General features: G+C 51.0%; 1 protein-coding gene across 4 annotated transcripts in view; it reads right to left on the bottom strand.

Moving 5' to 3' along the window:
* The window catches only part of SIL1 (SIL1 nucleotide exchange factor), a 90485-nt gene extending 86216 nt beyond the window's left edge, over nucleotides 1-4269 (bottom strand). The window contains exons 1-2 of one of the 4 annotated variants that reach the window (XM_048961088.1): nucleotides 4137-4269; nucleotides 1144-1263 (exon numbers count right to left, since the gene is read on the bottom strand). The gene's annotated coding sequence lies outside the window, so the exon portion shown is untranslated. Of the gene's footprint in view, nucleotides 1-1143; nucleotides 1264-2265; nucleotides 3073-4136 lie in introns of those variants that run through there. The other 3 variants (XM_048961089.1, XM_048961090.1, XM_048961092.1) reach the window with 3 other exon arrangements.
* Between the last annotated feature and the right edge of the window lie 13464 nt (nucleotides 4270-17733).

Below are 17733 nucleotides of genomic sequence, written 5' to 3'. Positions count from 1 at the left end.
AGAGCACTGACATCAGTTGTGGAGCAGTAAAGGAGAACAGGGCACAGCTCTGTTATGCTGATGATGGCCTCGAAGCACTGAGGGAGGTAACAAGGACGGCCTGGTACCTCCGGCTCCAAGCCCTGAGCGGCAGGATAGCTGAAACACAGAGGAACTGGCCTTCAATTTGCTGGGGCCAAGTTTCACCTCCAGCTACACAGATGTGCACAGAAAGATGGTAAGTGGATGCAAGTGCATTTCTGGGGAGGATCAGCCTCCCAGTCTTCAAAAAGCTGAAGACAGCAGCTCACTATTGACCAAATTCAGCCATCTGGAGCCAGCCCTGCTTGGACAGTGACGTTCTCCCTAGTTCAATAGATTTCACTGGTTAAAGCAACATCTCTTCCTTAAGCATAGTTCAAACTGAGGAGATGACAAGCAAAGCTCTGCTGGAATGAGGTATCCTGCAACTGCTCCCACAGGAAAACACCATTCAGGAATAAAAAAGCTATTATAATTAATTAACCCACAGCAAGCCAGTTTTATTCCAAGGTTGAGCAATCACATGAGGAACTTTCTTGCAACTGCATGAGAGGAAAAATGTATTTTACATACAGACAAGCCTAACTTTCACTATGGACAGATTTACAAAGAAAATACAGCAGTGCACTTTAGACACAAATTCCCCGACGTGCATCCCTCTGCAACCAAAGCAGAGAGGTTTCTTTGCTTTGTGTGCTGCTGCTCCAAGGAAGCTCATCTCAGGAGCTGGCCATTTCTTCCCATCCCCACCCTGTGAGCAGCTATAAGACCCGCCATGCAGGAGCTGCCACCAGGCACACAGACCGCACACGGCCCCAGGAAGGAGCACCTGCTCCTTGGCAGCTGTCAGCAGAGGAGCTGGGCTGGGGAACTGAGGATTGCACTGGGACAGGCTGGGTTTGTGCCATTGAGAAGTTTGACTCGCAAAACACAGCACCTTCAGAAACAGGGCACAATTACAGCTCTACAGAACAGCCCATCGCATCTCCAGCCAGCACACGGCAGTTACAGCAGCCTTTTCCCACATCCACCACTCTTAGGGAACTCAGAAGAATTCAGACTAGGTGAGCCCACCTCCATGAGGCAGAGCACTGAACAGAGAAGGACAACAGAGTGACTCACCCACGCATGCACCCCAGGGGTAGCTATCAGTGATTCCTTGTTTCAAGGGGAGAAAATGTCACGGAGTGGCCCTCAGAGTTTTGTCCAGGTTTGATGCTATTCATCCTTCTCATTCATGGCCTGCACAATGAAAGAGAAAGTACTTTTATAAAAGCTGAAAGGGTGCCCAGCAGTTAAGAGCTTGAAGCACTCTAGAGGTCATGATCGGAATTGATAAACTTGGAGGAAAGTTCCAAAAATACCCACAGATCAATAAAAAGAAAAGCAGTAAAAACAAAGCAAAGAACTACCCTTGAAAACAGCAAAAACAGATCAGATGCACAAATACAGCATGAGGGAAAACTCCAGACAGAGAGAGCTAAAGAAAATCAGGGAGTAGACTGAAAATGCAATGTGTCAATGTTGTGGCACCACAGCTCCAAGTGCAAAGAGCTAGAAATCAGTCTCAGATTTCATTGTTTAACATTCATAATTCTCTAAGATCAGAAATAGAATTACTAAGTGCAGCTAAACAGGGGAGAGTAGAGCAGGAAGACCACACTAGATGTTGGTATCACCCTTAGAAAGTCACAAACTACCAGGGCTGGGCCACAACAGGAGCAGTCAGTGGCACAACACGTGCAGCCTGAAGGAAGCTGTCCTGCTGCCCTCCAGACTTGTTATCAGCTCTCAGCACCAACAGCTGCTTACAAGGGCAACAATCAGTTTGGTGTCCCTGTTTGCTGAAGGCAAGACACAGAGCAGGCTGCCAAGGAGAGTCGGGCAGCAGCAGCAGCAGCACATCACAGCTCACCCTGACTGCGAGGACACAGAACACACAGCTGGGGACGTGGAAGCCACCAGGGCACTGAGCAGTGCCCTGTGACACCTGGTCTGGGCCTCGCTCTGAGCACCTCTTGCTGGCCTCAAGACAGGGGTATAGACAAGGCAGCTTTTCCAGCCCCAAATTTTATTTTAGCATCCTCCATCTGGCCACTCCTACACCATTACAGCAGTGACATTTAAGAGCTAAATTAACAGCCTTCTCTTCCCAAAAATACAATAGAGCTGCTCACACTGCTGAAAGGGCACCCACACAGCAGCACACAGCACAAGCACAGCCGTACCCATTCCAATTCATACCTTTGTTACCTTTCATAAATGGAGCTCTCCAGCTCACCTTGCCACTAAGTCAACCTGTGCCACAGGCTGCGGCCATTCAGGGTCCTCAACTAGCTCAGCTCAGCTCCCTATCACTCCAAAGGAATCAGCAGCAATCACTACCAAAAGCATTGCAAGGATCTGATGGCTCACTGTGTCAAGGTACTTCACAGAGCAGCTGTGCCCCTGCAGCTGACAGTACACACACAGCTGCATCAAACTCAGCACAGCCCTGACCCAGGGCTCCGCCAGCAATCCTGCAAGTGGGGAAGATCTACAAGTTGTTCACAGAATTGGAACGTAACTGCAAGGAACATTTAAGATTCCACAGTAACTCAAAGACTTTTTTTTCCTGGATCAGAGCTTTGGGAGCACGCTGCCTCACGAACCGAAGCCAGAAGATTTGACAAAGCCTTTAACCCACGCTGTCTCTTTCCACATGGCTGTTTCCCAGAGGATCCCATGTTATGGCATTACACATCTCAGGCGCCAAGAATATCTGTGTGTTAATAATAAATAATAACCAGCTTTATAGGGAGCTTATCAACAAAGTGCTCGACAAATCTTAATTAAAGCTGATTCATCTACTCCAGTAGCGAAAGTTAAATATTATTTCTCAGAGGGGAAACCCTGAGCAGTAACAGAGCTGAGGTGGGTTATGAAAGCCACAGTCAGTAGAGGAGAGGATCAGCACACAGAAGGGCTGACTGTAATCTCTAAATTTATTGCAATAACCCACTGCCTTGCATACTCTCAAGGTAGAGTTGATACGTTTCAGTCACATCTGCAGAGCTTGACCACATCAGTCCTCCATGTCCTTGCAAGGTAAGAACAGAGAAAGGAAGGGCTCAGGGGCCACAGAAAGCTTGTGAAGCGTTTTGTTGTTCGTACTAAATAAATTCTCAACAGAGAGAAAGGAGATGGCAGTGGCAGAACCAAACCAGCTTCCTCCAGGGTGTGGGGACCGCTCTGTAGGCCAAGGGCAGTGCTGACGACTCAGCAGGAATCACCTGTTTCCAGCTAATTTATCTAACAGGAAAATATTTGCGTCCCTTCAAGTCTGCAAACACGCAGCCGTGCAGAAGGAACCTGCAGACACCGTTCTTACCTCCATCAGCTGCACTCCTACCACAGAGTGCTTGGCAGAGGTCTCTGGGACAATATTTAGGATGCTTCCACCACAGCATCGCCTTGCAGGTGGCTCAGAACACAAGCCAGCCTGGCATCGTAAAGGCTGAGAAAAGAGAAAGCACAAAGCCTAGCCCTTGCTAACACTACCCCCAGAGCAGAGATGGACCCACAGCGAGCAGCAGGGCTGCAGCAGTGCTGGGGCAGATGACAGAGCACCGCTCGCTCCTCGCACTCAGCTTAACCACAGCTGGGTGATTAAACTAACTGTCTGCTCCCGGGCCGGCTGTAAGGCAGGCCCAGCCATGACAGCTCGTCACACGTGCCTGAAGCTGAGCGGCAGCGCCCCAAGCAGTGCGCACACAAGGAGCCCCGCACGAACAGCCCGCGTAACTTCCACACGAGTGCAGATCCGCAAGCAGCCCCGCAGCTCGCTGTGCTCGGTGAGAAACCTCCCGAGCAGAGCCCGTGTGCTCGGACAGCGGAACCCAGCCGCCATGAGGGCACGAGGGCTGCGGCCGCAACGCAGCTCTCCCACAGCGCTCTGCGTGGCCTTTTTTCGGCTGCTTCCACAGAACGAGAGGCCGGGAGGCCACCTTCCTCCGTCACGCTCCTTTACAGAACCGCAGAGCCGGCCCTCGCGGCCTTGGAGCGGAACGAATCCACTCCCGGGACAGCCGAACCCCACGGGACGGCCCTCATAGACCACGCGCCCCCCCACTCACCGCTCCGCAATGCGCACGCTCCGCCAGGCCGAGGGCGGGAACATGGCTGAGGGGCGGGAACACGGCTGAGGGGCGGCTGCGTTGTGGAGATTCCGCCTCCCGTCCTCCGTTTGCGCCCGGTGGGAGTGTGCTGCATCCAGAGGTGTCCTTCACTGCTGTTAAAGTCACAAAAGCAGCAGAAGTCAGGGAAAGAGGCAGATTTGCTCCTCGATCGTCACTTCCTTGCAGCGTGGCTGGGGAACGCAGCACTGTCTGGGGGCCCGCGCATCCCCACTCCTGCCAGGAGAGTGAGAAGGGCCAAAAGAGCACTGCAAGAACTCCCCAGGGGCTGCTGGTTTCAGCGAGTGGCTGGAATCTCTGTCCCCCCCGTGCTGGGCTGTTAGAGAAAGTGACGAGCAGACGAGCACGCCTTCATGACCTGCCGTGGGTCTGCCCTGTGCCGTGGGTCTGCCCCTGCACTCCTCATCCATGTTGAGGTAGATGGCAAGGCAGAATGAAGGGTGTTAATCTCAGGCTCAGCACCTGGCATCCACCCATAGGAAGGCGGGAGGTCACTGAGGGCACGGTGTAATGGAGGAGAGAGCTGCAAGCTGTGCCCATCAGCAACCAGCTTCACACACGGGTGTTGTTACCCCTCAGCCATCAGCAGTGCTGACAGCTCTGGCAGGCACAGCACCAAGTGCTGCCACAGGTGAGAATTCAGTCCTCCTCACACCTCATGTGTTCTGTGTGCCTCCAGGAGCAAGTGATTGATTGTAGGAAAGTCTCGGCGTTAGTTCAAAGTAAATGAAATGTTTTCAATCTTTCCAGGTCGGATATAAACACCTCAGATTTAGAATCGAAGCCCACTAAGCCTATCCAAAGTGCCTCACAGATTTATTGGGTTTCAGTGCCATGATTTTTCAGGTACGTGATGGGTTTTTTTTGGCCAGGTGTGTGATTTTTGGCAAGGCACAGCTCCTGGTGCCTGAATGCACAGAGCTGAAGTGCCAGGTGCTGCAGCCCTTTCCCCCATCCCTGCTCCACCAAGCAGTGCTGCCTCCAGCTCTGGGCAGTACCTGACCCCTCTGTGCCAAAGCCCTTCCGCAGACTCTGGCTGGGAGTCCCAGAACCAGGGATAAGCCAGAGTGACAGCAGGGGCATCTCCTCTCCAGAAGGATAGAGGGTTGCAAACTGCTTTGGCTACTGACCCTTTTTCTGGTGACTGCTAGGAGCACCCTGTCCTGATGTGGAGGTGTGACGTGGGGTTCATCTGTCCCTCCAGCACAGCCCAAGGGAATGCTGTGCTCCATCCTCGGGCAGCAAAGAACCTTGGCTGCAGGTTGTAATTGCTCTGCTGCAGATAGTAGATAAAAAATAAGATTCAGGCAGCGGGTGTTGGAGGAACACCAGCAGGAGGCAAAGAGCTTCTTTGCTTAAGCTCCACCCCAGGTCTCCTGTTTATTGGGGTTTTATTGGGAATCTTTTGCAGCATTGAGAATGAAGTCCTCCTCCTCCCCTGAAAGACAGATCTGGCCTAAAACATGAATCCCAACATCCCCCAGCTTTCAGGGAAGGGAGAGCTACAGTGGCTGCTGCCTTGGGGGTGACTGAAGCTGAGCTGGGCTGTGGGCTTGGCCCCTATGGGAGGAGCTGAGCCATGATGGTAGAGCAGAATTGAACCGTCTGGGGCATTCCCATGGCTGCTGCAGACCCACAGCCTCTTCTGGGCGCTTGGGAGCTGCAGTGAAAGGTGGGAGCCTGTGCCATTGATCTCAGTGGGAACGGCATCAGATGCCAGCCCCAGGCAGCCTGCGAAGTCTCACTCAGATGCTTGGTCCAGAGAGAAGTGTGCTGCATCCGCAGGCAACACCAGCCTAATCCCTTCCTCTGAAATCACTCACACATCAAAGAGATTGAAAAAACACGCTCTGCATGCATTATCTTTTGCATTTCAAGACTGAGTTCTTCAACAATGCCTGTTTGATCTGATAGGATAGAGGATTCTTCCAAAAGATGGGTGTAAGAGAATAATTTGGGGCTGGGAATAATTTTTTATCAATGTACTTAAAGGCAATCACAGCGCTAGGAGGGAGGCCTAATTGTGGAGTTGTGTAATTAGCTTTTATGTCACTGCAATTATTCTGTTGGCTACATATAAAGAACATGGCAAAATGCGACACTTAATTTTAAATCGGGACTTGATTCTCTTTTAGTAGGTAATTGATGTTGATCACATCACTTAGCAGTGACTATAAAATGCACTATTTAGATTGTAAGAGGATGGAGAAAAGGACCAAGCAGATAGGTAATTGATGGATCACGGACTGCGCTGGTGGGAGGCAGCATTAATCCATCAGGCTTCAGCTCTATCTGGACACTGTTACTGGCCCAGAGCGCTAACGAACACAGAGCCACTGCTCCTGCAGCCCGAAGCATCGCACACTGCAGTGAGCAGCCACTCTGCCCTCAGATGCTGGTGTCAGCCGATGAATTTGCACTTAATGCAATTGATTCCTTGTGTTCAAACACTTTCTTCTAAAGGCAGGCTTTGTTTTCTGCTGCTCGGCTTCAAGCGCATGCTAGGATTTTGCTCCAGTGAATCCAATAAAAGAAGCTGAATCGGTAAAAGTTTTCCTTGCCTTTGCCACTGACCATAATGTCTGATTTCTGCAAGCAGTTTCACTGATGAGGTGAGGACAGGCACGATGCTCTCACGCTGTGCTGGAGCAGAGCCAGCAGGCACAGCTTTGGGGCCGTCCCACAACTGGGGCTGGAGGTGAGGACAGCGCTGAGGGACAAAGGGTAACTGGGGTCACCTGGTCACAGATTCCTTCAGTGGAAGGCATGTGGGTTTTTTACTCAGGACTGCTGTGTGCTCTGCTGGAGCCACTCTCCTATTGACTCCTGTATTTCTAAAAAGCAATCCAGGAGGGTTGTGTATTACTTTTTTTTTTCTAAAACAAAGCCAAGACCATAAGCTGCACCATGCGCTCACCAGAAGCACAGCGCCCAGTGAGCACACCGAACATTTAAGGAGGGATAATGGCTGTGCAGTAATGGCTTGGTGTTTGGGCAAGATTTCACGCTCAGCCTGTGTGGAGCTCTGCACTCGCAGCCGTTTCCCAAACTGACACATGGGTAGTGGTGTTGGGGTGTCCTGGCACCGCAGACAAGCAGTCCCCAGGGCTGAGGCTGGAGAGGAGAACCATGCAGCATGAAGTGTTGTCCTGCTGGACAATGAGCAAACTGAGCAGGATGAAGACATCTTCTGCTGAGTTTCCAGATGTCAGGACTGGGCTTTGCATTCTACAAAAGAGGTGGCTTTGTTGTCCCAAAGGTTAGAACCTTTCCTCCCCCCCTTCCCTCATCCTCTTGTCTCTTGCTGTGGTTCCTAAATAAGTAAATAAATAAATAAAAATTAAATTCAGGTTCCACCAGTGTAACTGTGTGAAGAGCTGCAGCTCTGGCACGGTGCTCCTTTGCCTCCCAGAGCTCTGGTAATAGCCATGGCCGGTTAGTTTCTACACTGAGATGATGAAATACAACTTTACAACACAAGTAGTGAGTTGTGACCCAGCCTGAGTGCAGTGCAGGCTGTTTCTGTAGTGCAGATGGATCTGCAAAGGACAGACCAGAGCGGATGGCATCACAGCTGCAGGGCTGCCCCGCATCCTTTTGAAATGCTGTTTCTCACCCACGTTGCATGTTTTATTCCTATTTTTCCCTTCCCCTGGGCACAATGTGCCCACATGCTTGAGTCTCCTTCTTCCTCCTGTCTTGTACTGGAGCTGAGGCCAGTGTTGCCTCCCAGAGCTGCCAATTAGAGATTTTGGAGGCTACATCTCTGCTCTCACTGCTGGGACCCGGCAGCTTCTGCAGGACCAGTTCTGCCATTTCAGCATCGCCCTCTCCAAATCACTGATAATCAGCCAAGCCTTGCCTGCAGTCTCCAATCCCCTCCAGCCCAAGTGCTATTCTGCTTGCCATCAAAAAAAATCCATCTTGCCTGCAGCTGGTGGGTGAATGGGGCTTTGCTGTCAATCGCTTGAAGGCTCTGGAGTGGTAAATGGGACACGATGAGCTGAGAGACCATTCCTGCTCTTGGGGAAGCTGTGCCAGCAGGGCCAGTGCTGGAGATGAAGCATGAAGGTTTGCAGGCAAGCTGATGCAGAGCCCGAGGCTGCGATCCCAGCAAGTGTCAGCCTGTGACACTGCTTCTCCCACTCGGGTGCATCTGTGGGACGGCTCAGCCCTGCGGCTGCAGCAGGGCCCGGGTTATTCCCAGGGCCCCACGGCTGCAGACGACCCCAGCATTCCACCACAAGTTGTGGCAATGTCATTCATCGCACCAGAGCGGTTTGTTACACACAGGCTTTCCACTGGACTTCTGGGATTCCCTCACTTGCTTCCATTTTATATTGGGTTTTGATTAAATTAGATAAAGCTGCGAAGGCGATCAATTCAAAGCCCATTTCCTATGAAGTCACACATGATTTATAAGCGGAAAGGAGAATAAAGCATGGAACAAGAGCAAAGGGACCTGGGTGGTGCATAACTGGTGCAAAGGAATCATAAAGTTTTTGTGGCTGCCAGCTCTACTGCAACAGGTCTGGGGCTGCAGGCTGCAGCTTGGCTGCATCAGTCCATGGCCATGCCCAGTGCTGCCACCTCCTCATCCCCACAGCTGGACATCTCTGGGCCACAGCACACACTGGTTTGGGAGTAAACACTAGAACAATTAATAGAACGCTTCCCATTAGGTGGAAACAAGGAGACTTTAAACTTCGGCAGTTCTGCATGCTTAAGGGAGAGAACTGTTATGAGAAGTTATCCCCTGCAAAAATGGACTTAAAATTATCACTTCTCACCAACACCTAGTGCTGGATGCACTGAAGAGATCCAGCACAGCGTTTGCAACTCCTTTCCATCACACTGCATGCAAGAGACCCCAAAGCTTGTCGCCTGGGGATATTTGCTTTGTGTCAGTACCTGCATTCTGCTGCTGCTCAATGGATGGTTTTTCACCCTGTCAAATTTTAGGTACAAATGGTTACCAAACCCACACTGTGTTTCAGTAGCACTGTCTAACAAAAGAACACCAGGAAAGCCCATCAGTTGTGCCAGACAGTTCCTAGGAGCCCATATGGTGCCATGTAAAAGCAAATCAGTGCAGCCCCTGAGACAGCTCACAAGGGCTGAGTTAAGGTGATGCTGAGTTAAGGTGATCCTTAATATCTCGGTTCGGGATTTCAGAAGTTTGGCTCCCTCTGGGCTAAGTGACACGGGGGAGACCCCACCATTGGGGTGTCCTTTGCTTGTACCTGAGCTTCAAGGGAGTATTTACCAGCACCTGGGAAGCAAACAGCCCCATAAAGACCAACAGTGGGTTTTTAGGGCCCCAGCTCCATATCCCCATACCAACAAGGCTTTGGGAACACAGCCAGGCAGGTCCACAGTGGAGAGAAGGCGACGATGAAGCAAGGACCTGTTTTCCCAATTCGTCCTGGCTGCAGCCTGCCAGCAGCGTGGCAGGGGAAATGAAGATGTTATCGAGCAGCAGCACGCAGCAGTAATTGAAAGCCTTTTTGCTGCTGGAAACCCTCAAGGCTGCCAGTCTGTCGTCTGAGCTGCCACTTGCAGATACTTTTTCTTCTCATTTCCTCTCTCTTTTGCTTCAACTTTCCATCGAGTGCACCGATTCCTCATCATGCATCCTGAATCACAATGTTAAATATGTAAATACAGAGGTATTTACACCCCCTCTCCTGGGTTGTTTTGTATATAAATTTGCCCTGCTCGCAGCCTTCTTGTCTCTGCAAATGCTGTGAGCAGTGAGCTCTGCCTGGGGCTTGGCAGGGTGAAGCTTTGAGGAAACCAGTGCAAAAGAACATCCAGCATCACTCTGGCTTTGCTGGAGGATGCCGACAGCCAAATCTCTGGGTCTTCATAGAGAAACATATCAGCAAAAGGGATGGAGCAAAACAGGCTGCTCTCCTGCCTCCCACCTGTGCCTTCTTGCTCCCCCCCCCAAGGATTTTGGTGCTGGTGTAAATGGGTGAAAGCAACAACTGAAGAGCTAAAAATGTGAAGTATGAAGAAAGGCTTTAATTTTCACAAAATCTCTTAATCCATTAATCACAGTGAGACTTCTGTATGGAAACCTCCCTCTCGTTTAATACCGCCTAAAGATCATCAAGATAGTAATGACTGTTTTGCGGGGGAAGAGGAGGAGTGAGGTGGGACAGGCTGAAGGCATGGGCTTGTCTCCAAGGAGAGGAGATCAGCCCTTACCAGCATTGAGCCAAGCACATGGAGCTGCTGCAGAAGCTGGGCAAATCCACTTGGGCATCCAAAACAGCTTATAAGAGTTTTAGGAGCAGTCTCAATCGTCCCCTCTCCCACTCCACCACTATGCCTTTCCTCCTCCACGTCCATGCTGTTCCTTCCCTTGCCCTCAGAAGGCTCCAGGATGCAGAAACTGTCCCAGACACAGAGAGAAGCATCACCAGCTGACGCCCCAGCCCTGCACCGAGGGGAAATGGCCCTGGACACCTTTGGGATGTCTTTGCTGCCAACTGGATCTGGAGTCTTCCTTCATCCTTTCATCTTTTCATTTCACATAGCACCAGTGGGAATCAAAAGTAGCACAACAGCAGGGTGGGGATGAACACAGCCATGAACTCCCAAGCGGGCCCAATGCTCAGGCTCTGCTCCCTTTGAGAAGGCTTTTGCAGTGGCTCCAACTGTAAGAAGCCCCCAAAAACCACTGAGAGTCTCTGTGGTGCCTTTCTGCTGGGCACTGGGGCTCTCCTCAGTAACTGAAGGGACTTTTTATTCTTCTGCCACCTACCACTGGATTTCAGCATTAACATAACAGCAAGGGGTGAGAGACCCCAGTAAATCCTGAGGACAGTAGGATTAACACAGTGGAAACGTTGTTTTATTGCTTTGCTGTTCTTCACATAAGGAGAGGAGAAAGGGGAGAGGAAAGGGAGAGCCAAACCCTGCCGAACGTGGAGGAGGAGAGCCCCTGAAATAAAGGCAATGCTGTAATCCCCACTCCAGGGCTGCCCTTTGCATTTGGGTTTTCACAAGGCACTGCTCATGTTAACTGTAACACACCTTCTTCCCCTTGCAAAGAAACATTTGCAGCTGACAGCTGTTGGGCGCTGTCTTCTCTGCGATGTCACTGGCACTAACCTCTGTTGCAGGTATACCAGCTGCAGAGGGAATGGTCTTGCACGATTCATTCGTGTTACAAGTTTGATAATGTCTCCATCCACCAAAACCACCTTCCAGCCCAGGTCCTCTTGTCCAGAAACAACCAAGGCATATTTCCATGAGAAAGGATGACAGGTGAAAAAAGATTTGCTTTCATGAGTTGTGTGGCATGTTGTAGGGGCTGCAGTGCACCTCGGACCCATGGTTCTCCCTCTGGGATTCCAGCTCTCCAGGTAGGAAGCTAGTAAGCACCAGTTCCCAGTGCAGCAAAACACGCAGTGCTGGTCCCTTGCCTTGTGTCCCATGATGGAGACTGATTTTCTAAAATGTGGAAACCCTTTGATGTGTTACAAATGTAAATTGCAGTAAATACACGTATCAAAAAAGAGGGGAGAGCCGGGAAATGAAGTCCCTCGGAGCAGTTATACCACTCTCACCTCTTCGCGCCTTCTCCCCACTTCTTCAAGTGCATTCACACGACACAAACCCTACCCTGCACCCTGATCCAACTGACAGCCACCACCGCTGGGGGCAATTTGCAGAGTGACCCATCCTTTGTCTTAGATGCTGCCAAGCTGCTCTTGCAAGGACACAGCCTTCAATTCATCCTAGGTTCAGCTTTCCTCAGGCTTAGCACATTCTGCAGTAGCTCCATGTGCTTCACTTTAGCAGCTTCAGACCCAGGAGCCAGTCAGAGCAGTCGAGGTTCCCTCCTTGCCACGATGGTTGCACAGACCTCAGACTGTCCTGACTGTGATGGGGAACACAACATCTACAAATCAGAGTGCTTTCCTGGAGCTGTTAGCCTGCTTTCCTCACGGGAAGAAGACAGGAGGAATTAGTATGCAGCATCTTCCTCGGGAAATCAATGTGATTTCAACTCGCTGTGAAGTTCCCTGACTGTGTTAGATATGCTGCACTGGTAAAAACTAATTCTCGGAGGAGAAAGAGTGGAAGAAAAAGAAAGAAAAATGCCTTTAGACAAGGCTAACATATTGCAGAGGCTACATCTTGCCAGTGCTAGGGCTGGCCTGGAAGTCTCAGAGCTGAGAGGGCTGTGCAGTGCAGTCATTCCAGCTACTTATCACACAGCTAAGAATTGCTCATGATTGTAAATTCTAATTAAAGCTTTTTTGGGAAAAAAAATAAAAAATCAAGAGTGTCCTTTAAAAAAAAAAAAAAAGAAAAGAAAAACAGATATTTCAGCTAAATTAAAAATTCAGGTTTTTTAAAATAGGGAAAATGTTGAAAAATTTGAAACAACCCATTTCAGCACTTTTGGGATGAAAGGATGTATTTCGTGTTGTGAAATGCATCATCGATTCAAATGTGTTTTATCTTACAGTCTGAATAACAAAAATAGTTTCCAAACCAAAGCAAAACGGTATTTTTAGGCTTTCTCTTTAAAAAAGCCTAACTGGAGGTTTCTGTCCTAATTAAGACTGATTTTTTTTTTCTTTTTTAAAGAAATTGAGTAATTTATTTCCAGCTAACTCCAGTCTAAACCACTTGTTCTTCCTTGGCTCTCCCACCCCATGTTTACCAGGCGTACAACCTGAGCACCCATCCGCAGTGCTTCCATCTGCTCCAGGTTCCAGCACTGCCAGAACCCCCCTGGGATTTGACTGGGGCTTGGTAAGACCTCACAGAATCAAAGCAGCATCAGCAAAACGGCTATCAGAGCACCTGGGTTTCAGTGTCTCCGTACGAGTTGGAGTGATTTCAGAATCTGTGCAGCCACTGTTTTTTGACATAGAAGGCTGAGATGCAGAACAGCCCAACACCTCTGCAGGATCAGCACATCGCTTCTGCGGTGCCAAGGAGGTGTTTTAGGATCTGTTAGATGAAAGGCACCGGGTAACAAAGAGGTGACAGTATGCAATGTATCTTCTGGATGAGAGCACGGGAGGGAAAGAGAGAAGAGAAAAATAGGGTTAAATGGGTACTGGGAAAAGAAGGGGGACAGCAGGGGAGGGCACTCAGCCAGAGGGGAGCTCAGAGAGGGGAGTGGAGGGGAGGGAAGGGAGCAGAGCATCTGCAGAGCTCTGCCAGAGACCAAAGGGAAAAAAGAAATTGCTCTGCAGTTAAATGAGAACCAAGGGAAAACTGCACAGATGCCTGAGTCGCCTGAGTGCACTTTGAACAGTAAAAGAGCCAGGCACTGGCAGTGAGAAGAGACACAGGCAGGCCTGAAGGGGGAACGTGCAGAGGGTCTGATCCAGCTACAGTCTCAGATCTGGCTTCCAAAAACATGAATGGAAGGGCCTTTGGGAGGCTGTGGGGCCCTTAGCCAGGAATTGAGGTGCAGGGAGACCACTGCTGCATCTCATACGTTGTTCTCACAGGAAGCACTGGTGAATGAAGCCTGGAGTGCCCATTACCTGCAAGAAAACTGAGACTTGCATTAACACAGCTCTGTCACAGACAGGGAACATCGCAGCAGGACACCCCTTCCCACGGGGTGCCAAGTAGGCCCATGGTATTGTAGAGTCGATGGAGATAGAGTGTTTGTATTTGCTTTTGCAACAAGATAAGATCAAGTATCAGCTGCCCCTAAGGGAGATAAAGCAAAGATGAGCCCGGCAGCAGTACCATCCTCACCAGCAGGCCGTGTCCCCCCAGAGAGCAGTGGGCAGAGCCAGGCAGTGATTACAGGGCCCAGCAGCAGCTCCATGCACAGCACACAGACGCTCAGACCCCGCCATGGGGTTCAGGAATAAGATGCCATGAGACTGAGATCAGGAGACATGGCCACAACACGGGTCAAAAGTCCCTCTGGGAAGTGGGAGGGGACAGAGCTGCAATGCACGTCCAAGAAGTCTGTCCAGGAGAAAGCCTGGAATCAAACACCGCTGCAGCATCACTTACAGAGTGCATGTAGCCGCGGGCTGAGCTTAAATGGGGTCCCAGCCCATGGATACAGGTGGAGGCATGTGGGGTCAGGGTCATTGAGAACATCTGCGCCTTCAGAGCTACACAGTGTGTAATTTCAACAAGCAAATGCACTTGGGAAGCTTGAACAGGGCGCAGTGAGCTAACAGCAGCTGGAGGGAGCGCAGTCCCACATGAGCCAAAGGCTGTGCTGATAACCCTTCTGAGTGTGAAGGAGGCGGCACTGCGGGGCAGGAGCTTTCCCACTGAGGGGTGAGGGAGGCCGAGCTGCGTCCATCAGCCCTGTCCTGCTGAGGGTCGTGCCAGGGGCAGTGCTGAGGGACACAGAGGGGTAACGCAGCAGGGCTTTGTGTGCCGCGCTTGAAGCACTCTTTGGTTTTTAACAAGACATATCCAGCAGGAGCATTTTTTCTCTTTTGTCTTTATTTTACAGCTGTGAATTATTGAAAGCTTTACTATTGCTCTCCCAAATCATTCTTGGGCAAACAAAAGATAGTTCTGAATGTGCTTTCCAACAAAAGCAATCGAGACGCATTTCACTCATGGTTCAGCGTTGCCTCTCTTTTGCCACATCTTAAACTACTTCACCACTTGGGCTGATCAGCAGTGTCCACTCCACGGCAGAGGGGGCAGCGGAAGAGCCTGAGGTGTTGCAGGTCAAGATGAAAATGCTGCGTGTGCCATTAGCTGTCAAAACTATAACGAGCTTAAATCAGTGCAGTTAGATTGCTCATGGATTACAGGAGCAACCGCTGCAGCTCTCCATTGCACACGCTGCGCGATTAAACTGCGGTCCTGACATTAAAGTGACATGATTAAAAGCAAGTGTCGAAGGCTCAGATCTATGGAAAGCTCAGCAGGCAGGGTTAAGTCCACAGCTTCTTTAGAGGTCTTCTGGGGTTGAACACTCCAGGGTCTGGGAATGATCTCCAGCCCCTCAGCAGAGCCAGCTCTGCTTTTAAGTCTGTAATGCCATCTTGTGATTATATCCGGGAAGTGGAGACCACAGGTCCCCTCTGTGGAGTTTGATGCAGCACGTGGCTCTTGTTCAGGCAGATGGAAAGCCCAGAAGTACCCCTGTTTAACAAGTTTGGGGCTAAGAGGAAATCTGTCTCTGACAGAAAAGTCCCTACTCTTGCTCTGAGAGAGTGAAAATGATTCATTTCATTAATATTTATCCTTCTAGTCCAATTCTCTGGCTAAGAAAGCAATTTCTTCCAGGCTGAAGAATTTGATTCAGATCTCTTTTTAGGTACTGAGGGCTAATTTTCTCTTTCAGTGTGGAAGGAAACAGTGCCACATTCAAGCAGTAAAGGCATTTTTCTTCCCTGATTGAAGCCAGAGAGTTCAGTGAGGTCAGCTTTGTTGTAAGCATCCACGCTAACTTGAATGCTGAGATGCACTCTGAAGGGCATGGAGAGCCAGCATAGGAAACACAGGATCTGTGGAGCTAGAAGCAGCAAAAACAACCATCAGCTGCATCAGCTGTCAGGAAACAGCACAGGGCAGCCGGCTGTCTGCTCACCCCTCGCACTGTGCTGCAGACACACAAGGCAGGACGAAGCCATCAACTGCTTCCTGCCCAAGGGGGGCAGATGTTCTTCCTGGGTGCAGGGACACGTGTTCATGGAGGTCATTCTGTGTAGGCTGCTCCTCTCCTACACAGCCTACCCTGCCTCGTCCCAGGTGGTGCTGGGCTTGTTCAGCACACAGCAGCCACAGCTCTGTGCTGGGAGGGTCACTGGTGCTCAAGGTGAGGAGCACTGGCTGCTCTCCATTTAGCACTGAGGCTCACAACTCATTAACTTCCCCCATCCTATCCCTCGAATATCACAGCAAGAAGACACTGTGCCAGAACTCCACAGAGCTGCACCATAGGCCAACATCAGCCCATCAGTGGAGGCAGAGCCCTTGGTCTTGTCACATGTGAGCTGTCTCCATGGGGCTTTCTCAACACTGACTGCCCACAGAGGATGCTCTTGGAGGAGATCCTCCCAGCACAACAGGCAACAGCCAGCAGGCACATCACCCCAGCTGCACACAAACCAGATGGGATGGTCAAACTGGAAAGGGCCTAAACAAAAGTCACCAAAGGAGGCATGCCAGGAATGAAGGACAGTATTTTCTCAGCTGTGCTCCAGGATAGAAAATCCAGGGTTATTACAAGGCTGTTTCAGTGATGGAGGAACAAGCAGACAGAGGTACTTTGTGATCTTTCCTTGAAGTCTTTCTGCCTGTGATCAGGGCCCAGACAGTGAGCCCTGCCAAGCCCTGACAGGCTGCTTAAGAAACCACTCCAGTTTGAACCAGTATAATTCATGAATGCAGTGTGGGCCCATACTCATAACCTTAAGATGTCTTCAGCAGCACCAAGGAGATGCTTCCAAAGCTTTCTGAATGCCAAATATCAGAAGTCGGCGAATCTAAATGTCAGGAACACCCTGTAACTTCACAGCAAGGGTTTCCTTGTGTTCCTGCACAGCTTTCCTATCTAGTAGTTGGGCACGGAGCATTGTTTCATCTCGTGCAGTGAGGCAGGCTCAAGCACACGCTTGCACATCACTTACAAACCTTGGATAAAAGCTGTCACGCCAAGTGAAGCACGTCAGCTCTGCCTCGGGTATCAAGTCAAGCACAGCTCCTGCCACAGCTTCCTGGCAAACGTGCCTCCTACACCTACCACAGCTCTTCTGACTGCTGAGAGAATGCTCCTGGGATGGGCTGAGCCCAGCAACGCCTTGCTTGGAACCTGTGCCACAGCAGCCCTGCCAAGCACCGGCTCTCCGAGCTGCGTACAGCCGCGCAGTGAGTGCAAGCAGTGCCAGTCCTCCTGCGTGCCGAGCTGCCTGCTGAGCGCCGCACACAGCGCTGCCTGCCTGGGCCGACCTGCTGCCAACAGCTTTCATAGAGGTTTCATCTGCTTAATTGTGCTGTCCTTCCTCCTCTCCCAGGCAGGATTTCAGCTACAGCCGATGTCAGCAAACACCTCATTATTCTTTGATACTCAGGCACTCGCTGGGCCTGTTGTTCATCTTAGCCTGGTGGAAGCGGAACGCATTCTCTTTTTTTCCCACAAGTGCGGTGTCAGGGATGGACGAGCGCAGACGCTTTGTTTCAAGGCAGATTAGAGATAGAAGCTATCACAAACAGAAGCACCGCCAGCCTTCACAAGAGCTCCTCTCGTCTAGACACAGCATCCCTGAACTCCGCGCAGCCCAGCCAGCACCGCAGGGACGCAAGCGGCTCCAGCAGCCCGTCGAGCCAACGCGCGCCCACCTCAGAGCCGCGGGGACGGGACGGCGGCTTCTAGGCGGTACGGCGCCCGCCTGGAGGAGCGGCCCGGGCTCGGACCCGCCTCGAGGGGCGGCGCCTGCGGAACCACCCGGGCGGCGCGGGGAGGCGCGGCCTCTTTGGGCGCGGGCGGCCGTGAGGTGAGGCTGCGTTCGGCGCGTGTCCCGCAGCGCCGCGCTGCGCCCAGCGGTAGTCAGCCTCCCCCGCTGCC

This window comes from Lagopus muta, chromosome 14 (genome assembly GCF_023343835.1).
Source record: "Lagopus muta isolate bLagMut1 chromosome 14, bLagMut1 primary, whole genome shotgun sequence".
In the NCBI taxonomy this organism is placed as follows: domain Eukaryota; kingdom Metazoa; phylum Chordata; class Aves; order Galliformes; family Phasianidae; genus Lagopus; species Lagopus muta.
The sequence above is the reverse complement of the archived record's forward strand: the minus strand, read 5'-3'. Positions and strand labels throughout refer to the sequence as shown.